This window comes from Aegilops tauschii, chromosome 4 (assembly GCF_002575655.3).
Source record: "Aegilops tauschii subsp. strangulata cultivar AL8/78 chromosome 4, Aet v6.0, whole genome shotgun sequence".
Classification (NCBI taxonomy): Eukaryota; Viridiplantae; Streptophyta; class Magnoliopsida; order Poales; family Poaceae; genus Aegilops; species Aegilops tauschii.
This window is the reverse complement of record NC_053038.3, coordinates 23,516,272-23,521,882: the sequence shown is the minus strand read 5'-3', so window position 1 is coordinate 23,521,882 and position 5,611 is coordinate 23,516,272. Positions and strand designations below refer to the sequence as shown.

The window sequence follows — 5,611 nt, the reverse complement described above, 5'->3', positions numbered from 1 at the left end:
TTGTGCTCTAAATTCTAGTATCTGTTTCTGCAGATGGAAAGTATATACTCTGTGAACAAGCAGCCTGACTTTACTACCTCAAGACAGGATATGCTATCTAACCTGTGATTTCTGTTTATTTTATTGACAGATAGCTTTTTCTCGAGAATCAGATTTTACTACCTCAAGACAGGATACGCATTAGTTTGTACCCCAAGTTTGTTTGTGCACATGGACGCTATGTGCACTTTAACAAAAAGTCTGATTGTACGCAAAAGAAACATATGTTTGTGATTATTCTAGCGTTTTTAATCTGATCCGAAGCATTTTGTTCTAGATATAAACAGATAAAATTGGATCTTTCTGCTTACAAAAGCGATTAATAAGAAAAAAAATGAAACTCTCTGCAACCTAAGGTTTACTGAAGCATGAAGTAATAATGTTGCCTCCATGTGTACAGTTTTGATAATGAGAAAACAATTACACTGCTTCATTTTTTAATCTACCTACAACCTGCTGTTGTGCTATCATTGCACAACACCATGGTCTTGTATTTATTTGATACAGTTATAGAGCAACATACATAGCTCTGTGAACAATTACCAACTGAACTGACACATATTTTTTTTAGTATGCAGGATCATGTCTTGTGCCAGCTTGTTTATTCAATGCTGCTCTGAATTTCTTGAGTCGAGGCTTCTCGTTCTGCTCCATGGTCCCCTATGAACTTGAGGTGTGCATCTCTGATTGCTTGCATCTCCGCTGTTGCATCTCTTGTCAATGCTCGGTCACGAGGATGTTGCTTTGAGCAGGATATGCCAAGGCTCAAGACTGAAACCAATAACTCCTGAATTCTAATACTTGTAGTGTTATTGTGTTGTGCAACCACATTGTCGGGTCAGCTATCTCCAAGGCTCTATCTGGAATAGCATCCTCGACACACTTATGCAGACCCAATGAATCTCCGAACGTGCCTTCTGTTGGGCTTCTTCCCGTAAACATCTCAAGCAGCAATATGCCAAGGCTATAAATATCACCAGCGGTTGAGACAGCACAGCCTTCTCCATAATCTGCAATTATGCACAATTTTGTGCTTAGCAGAATGGCATATTCGAGCGAAAAGTAAAAAATAAAATTAGAAGAGTTTTAGTCACCTGGAGCAACATAGCCTATGGAACCTCTAAGTCCTGTTGAGCCATATGAAGTCTGCATCCCCTCGCTTGTATTTTCTTCAAGGATCCTTGATATGCCAAAGTCCCCAACTCGGGCGCTCAGGTCTTCAGCAAGAAGGATGTTGCTTGGCTTGAGATCACAGTGGATTACCAATGGCTGACAGTAGTTGTGCAAATATTCTACTGCGTCCACAATATCAAAAGCAATGCCAAGCCTCTGGGCAAGGCCGAGTGTGTTGTTTATTGTTGGTTGTTGTGATTTTGGATGAAGCCAACCATCCAAGTTACCATTGGGCATGAACTCAAAGACCAACGCCTTGAATTCTTGACCTTCGTGGTTCATGCTCGAACAAGAAGTAATGATCTTAATTAGAGAACGGTGTCGTATCCTTCTCATGGCCTCACATTCAGCCTCAAAACTCTTGGCATGCCTTGATTGACCAAGATTAAACACCTTCACAGCCAATGTTGTTTCTTCAGTGTCCAAAACACACTTATAAACTGCACCATAACTTCCTCTCCCAAGCAAGTTGGCTTCTGAAAATTCGTCAGTTCCTCTGAATAATGCATTATAGGGGATTCTCTTGTAATGTTCACCATTAACTGAATATTGTGCTAACGTCTTCTGGCTTGGTTTCAGCTTCTTGCAAGATATCCAACCAAGAACAATAACTGAAAGTGCGAACAAGATTGCTCCAGCTATCGCTAGAGAAATCACAAGAGACTTTGTCATCTTTCTTTTGTTCTTGATTAAGTCGCTTGTTGGGCATGGAGCCAAATGAAGTTGAGGTGTACCACCACACAAATTGACATTCCCAGCAACCGCTAAGTAAGTAATGTTTCTAAAAACACCTTCATTTGGCAGCTCGCCTTGCAAATTATTGAAGGATATATCCAATTCAGACAATGATGTCAAATTTTGTAGAACTGATGGGATTGACCCTGACAGGTTGTTGTGTGCCAGGTACAATTCCTGCAGGTTTCCAATGCTACCAAGGGACTCGGGAATATTTCCAAATAAATGATACATGGTCAGATTTAGTGTACTGAGCCCCTTTATATTCTTCAGTGACTGAGGTATGCTTCCCTCAAATAAATTGTTGTCTAAGAATAGTCGTCCAAACACTATGCAATTTTGAATACTATCGGGTATCTTGCCAGACAGCTGGTTTCCTGATAAAATTAGTTGGTTAAGGTTTGGCAAGCTACCAACTTCATTAGGAAGGGCCCCAGAGAAGGAGTTGTATGACAAGTCCAAGTAGTAAGAAAGGCTTTCGTGATTGTTTGAGGCTTCTTCTATATGTTTCTAGGCTTTCGTGATTTCCTTGTGCTGTCCTAATATTTCAGCAATGTCTACATCACTGTTTATGTCCCTTGACTTTCATCTTCCCCTCTAAACAAGCTAGAACATGTCCTCTTCTGACCACTTGGCAGTGACTACCATGTCCTTTCCCATTGAAGATAAAACAATCTTCATAGCCAAACCCAAATGAATAGATCGGAGACAAATACAAAACTATAACAATCATGCGCAATAAAGTTAAAAAAAACTCAATTACTACTCATGAATATTCAGATTATAAACCTACAATCACTACAGGAAAAAAAATTAAAGCCGTGTACCTAATGCACTCGGCTTATATCAATATAAACTTGGTTTACATGTAAGCCGAGTAAAACTCCCAGCTTATATGGCACGGTTTACACCCGATTGGCTATAAGGTACAAGCCGAGTGCCAGTGCAAAAACACTCGGTTTATGCATAAGCCGTGTGTTTCTCGGAGGCTCTCGGTTTACTAAAGTAACATGACAGCAGCCGGGAGATAACAGCCACGTGTCACTGTCTGTATAAACCGAGTGCCTACATGTCCCACACGGTTTCTATATAAACTGAGTGCCTACGAAAGCTACACGTTTTATCTATACACCGAGTGCCTAGATGAGCTGCACGGTTTAAATATAAACCGAGTGCCCTAGTGTGCCGCACGGTTTACATATAAACCGAGTGCCTAAGCGAGCCGCACGGTTTAAATATAAACCGAGTGCCAAAATTAGCTGCACGGTTTAAATATAAACCGAGTGCCTGACTGGGCTACTCGGCTTATGTGTCCAGTTACCACGACATGCCTATAAGCCGGGTGCCTTGTTGCTGGGGTACTCAGCTTACGCCTATAAGTCGGGTCCCTTGCACCTGGAGTACTCGGCTTATACAGCCGCCGTGGCACAACATGTCTATAAGCCAGGTGCTATGTCGCGGGACACTCGGTTTATAGGCCAAATAGCATTTTTCCTACATGCTTGGGCATGCAGCGACAACATGGCTTATATATACAGCAGTATATAGAACCAGCAAGCAATATATATCCAACCAAGCTTCACAACAACAATATATTACAAATTGACCATGAGTCCAAAGTCCACACATGCGTACATATGCAACAATAGTTCGCAAACGGAAGGACCATAAGTTCGAAGTCCACGCATGCGTACATATCCAACATGGTTCACAACATGCATGCATATCCAGCAAGGTTCACAAACAAAAGCATGAGTTCGTTCACACAAAGCTGAACCTCAAAGATGCAATGAGCTCCACCGTAGCATGTATCCCACCGTCAACGGGGCCGGAGGAGAGGCACCCCAGGACTGCTGCTCATACCTTGGTCCAAACTGAAGTTTTACTCTGGATGATGTGAGCACAGATAACACGAGTTCCTCTGTGGTTGAACACATGGCTGTTTATTTCTTTCGATCCCTCCCAGAGCCAGAGCTGCATTGGGTACAAAAGGCAGCTCTTTAGAACAGAGGAAACGACCAAACCAACATCAAGAAAACTTCACAGGCCAAACTAATTCTCTGCTCAGCTAATATCATTGATTATCCTTAATATTTTTCCATCCAGTTAGTCACATATGCTCATGTGTGATACAACCATGGCCTCAATGCAAACCACCTTTAGTTCCTATTGTTCTCTGTTAGCACACATATTTGGTTTCTTCAGTATTGGTGCTTATGTTGATATACTCCCCTGCCAATTTTCTGTTGTGATATTAGCACTGGGGGTGCATATGTCTTTGTTCTGTGTCTACTAATATATTAAAATGCTTATTTTGTAGAAATGCATGGCGCAGATGCTCTTACTTGCTGGTCCTGGTGTACTAATGTCAACATTTTTGCTTGGCACTACTCTCAAGGTGTGTACCTATGTTTAAAACAGACATATACCACTGGCTTTAATACTTTGATACTAGCTAGTCCATTTTCTCTAGCTTACTTCTCCATATGATTGGAACTGGGAAACATCATTGTTGCTTGGTGGTCTGCTTAGTGCCACTGATCCTGTGGCCGTGGTTGCAGTTCTAAAAGAGCTTGGAACAAGTAAAAAGCACAAACATAGACAACTACCTCGAGTGATCATTGTTGCAAGGAGGTCGAAGCCGTAGTGGGTGTCACTGGGCTTGCTTGGGTAGGTATGGATCCAGGTACCACGTAGTTATTTGAGCCTTGTCCCGACTGAGAACACTTCAAGCATGAGACGGTAAGATGGCAAGATGTATGATATTTAAGCATGATGGTAAGATGCATAATTAAAAAGTTAGAAGACTTACAAACTGAAAGTAGGAAGAGGCGGAAGAGGAGGAAGATCCGGCAGAGTAGAACCCTGCATATTAGTTTTGAACTGAGTGAACGTCTCAAGCAGGGCTGCCTGTTATTTGGCCATGAATTCCTGTTGTTGCAAGAGGGCTTGCTGCATTTTCATGGCTTGCTCCTGTTGAAGGAGGGAATTGGTCTGAGCCGCCTTCCGCAACCTGGTTTCTTCCTGCAGCAACCTGGTTTCTTCCTCTAGGCGGGCCTACAACATGCCATCACAACAAGTTCACCATTGTTGCAATGCAAAGAAGAAATCACAAGGAAGATCGATGAAGCAAAATATACCTCAAATTGATGCATCATGTGCAGCCCAGGCTGTGGGCGACGCTCTATAGCAGGACCTGAGCTCGATGTCGTAGCACGAAGGTGGGCGAGTTTTGGAATGTCCTTCTTACGGATGGCACCATCAACAACATATAACTGGACACCCTTCTTGCCTTGTCCTGCCTGGAGGGAAACCGTAACGTCAATGTCCTGTGAGGCCGGATCAGAATCGGGCCCATTGTGCTCCTTGAACTTCCCACTATATGCATCAATCCTCAAGCCAGAGCCTAAGTTGACCCACTCCACTTCAGGTTTCTTTGACATGCGGGAAAGACATAATCCCGTGAAGGTATTGAGCCGCAGTTCGCCCTCACCTCTCTCCCTATTCTGCAATAGAAGCAATAATATCCAATAAGGGCACAACTAGGCACAAGTTCAGAAGCCAAATGATATTAATACCTTCTTCTGCATGTAAGCATGAAGGTTCACTACTAGGGAAAAGCCTAGCAGCAGTGCGGGTTTTTACCCTGTCAGTAGCGCGGGCA

General features: G+C 42.8%; 1 pseudogene; it reads right to left on the bottom strand.

The window, feature by feature from the left end:
• Positions 1 to 614: 614 nt before the first annotated feature.
• Positions 615 to 5,390, bottom strand: LOC109736641 (putative receptor-like protein kinase At3g47110; annotated as a pseudogene).
• Between the last annotated feature and the right edge of the window lie 221 nt (positions 5,391 to 5,611).